Source organism: Mus pahari, chromosome 23 (genome assembly GCF_900095145.1).
Source record: "Mus pahari chromosome 23, PAHARI_EIJ_v1.1, whole genome shotgun sequence".
NCBI classification, from domain to species: Eukaryota; Metazoa; Chordata; class Mammalia; order Rodentia; family Muridae; genus Mus; species Mus pahari.
In genome coordinates this window covers 41,587,250-41,588,937 of record NC_034612.1, presented here as the reverse complement: position 1 = coordinate 41,588,937, position 1,688 = coordinate 41,587,250, and positions in this window count along the sequence as shown.

The following is a 1,688-nucleotide window of genomic DNA, read 5'->3' as shown; positions in this document are numbered from 1 at the left end:
CTACAAAATCAGGCCGAATAAAACAGATTGTTTAGGCTGGCAAGATGGTTCAGCAAGTGAAGGTTTGTGCTGCTAGGCCTGAATACCTGAATTTGATACACAGTACCCATCATGAAGATCATTTCTTCTGAAATCACCCTCTCTCTTTATTTCCCAGCAAACCGAGAAGGTACCCGCTGGCAGCCACCGGACAAACTCGACCTGTAAAGGTAGATTACTTGGCATTGGTGGTGTTTTTTTTTGTTTTTTTGTTTTTAATATTTTGATTAAGTTGCTCACATATAAAATTTTTGCGTAAAAAAATCTCAATCCTTGTCTCCTTATAAAATATGTGATCTGGCAAGATGTAGCCCATGTTCCAACTGGGGAGGCTAACTGTGGATCGTGTGGCCTCCAGGCTCCCCTGAGCACCTCCTAGTGAGTTACACCCCAAACTTCTGAAAGCATCTAATTTCCCATCCTTAAATAAGCCTCACTCCTACATTCTTAGAAACAGAAAGAGAAGTCTACCTGGAGAATTCTTAAAGAAATTCCTAGACTAAATGTTGATTGTACAACCAGAACTGGCACTTGAATTCAGGTCTCCTTGTTGAACTATTATATTCCAGTTTTGCCTGTCTCCATCTTTCATCTACCCCTAGCTGCTCGCTAGAATGATACACTTCTGTCTGGCATCCACACAAGAGAGACACAAAAGTCTTTCTTTCCTCACAGAGAATAAGTATGGCTCGGATCTTAACATTTTAATTATTGTTTCACTTTTTAAGTTTTTTACTTATATTTATTTACATTCCAAACACTGCCCCTCTCCTGGTCTCCCTCCCCCTTACAAAAACCTTCTCCCTATCTCCCTCTCCTTCTCTTCTGAGAGGATGTGGTCCCCTTGTATATCCCCCTACCCTGTCAAATCAAGTCTGTGCCAGATTAGGTGCATCCTCTCTCACTGAGGCCAGACAAGTCAGCCCTGTTGGAAAATGTATAACACAGTCCAGGTTACAGCTTTAGGGGGAGCCCCGGTTCCAGTTGTTGAGGGGCCCACATGTAGATTGAGCTACACATCTACTAAATATGTGCCAGGGGGCCTTACTCCAGCCCATGTGTGTTCTTTGGTTAGTGGCTCAGTCTCTGAGGGCTCTCAGAAATCCATGTTAGTTGACTCTGTTGGTCTTCCTGTGGGGTTCCCATCCCATTCAGGGGCTTCAGTCCTTTCCCCGACTCTTTCATAAGAGTCCCTGACCTCCATCCAATGTTTGGCTGTGAGTATCTGCATCTGTTTCAGTCAGCTGCTGGATAGAGCTTCTCAGAGGATGGTTGTGCTAGCTAGACTTCTGTCTGTGTGTCTAGCTTAGAGCCAATCTCCTGGGAAGCAGGAGGGAAGCTAAAGGTTTAGTGTTTTTCTGGTCACATCTCTGTTAGGCACGAAGGTGTGAACTTCCAGGTTAGTCAACTAACCTGGGTTTCTGGGAGCAATCAGAGACTGAGCCACTAGCCCTCCTCACAGTGACTTCTGACTACCTTGTTGGAAAGAGCCAACTTGACATGCTGTGTTAATTTCATCCATTAATCTTTTTTTTTTTTTTTTTTTTTGTGGGTTTTTCGAGACAGGGTTTCTCTGTTTAGCTCTGGCTGTCCTGGAACTCACTTTGTAGACCAGGCTGGCCTCGAACTCAGAAATCCACCTGCCTCTG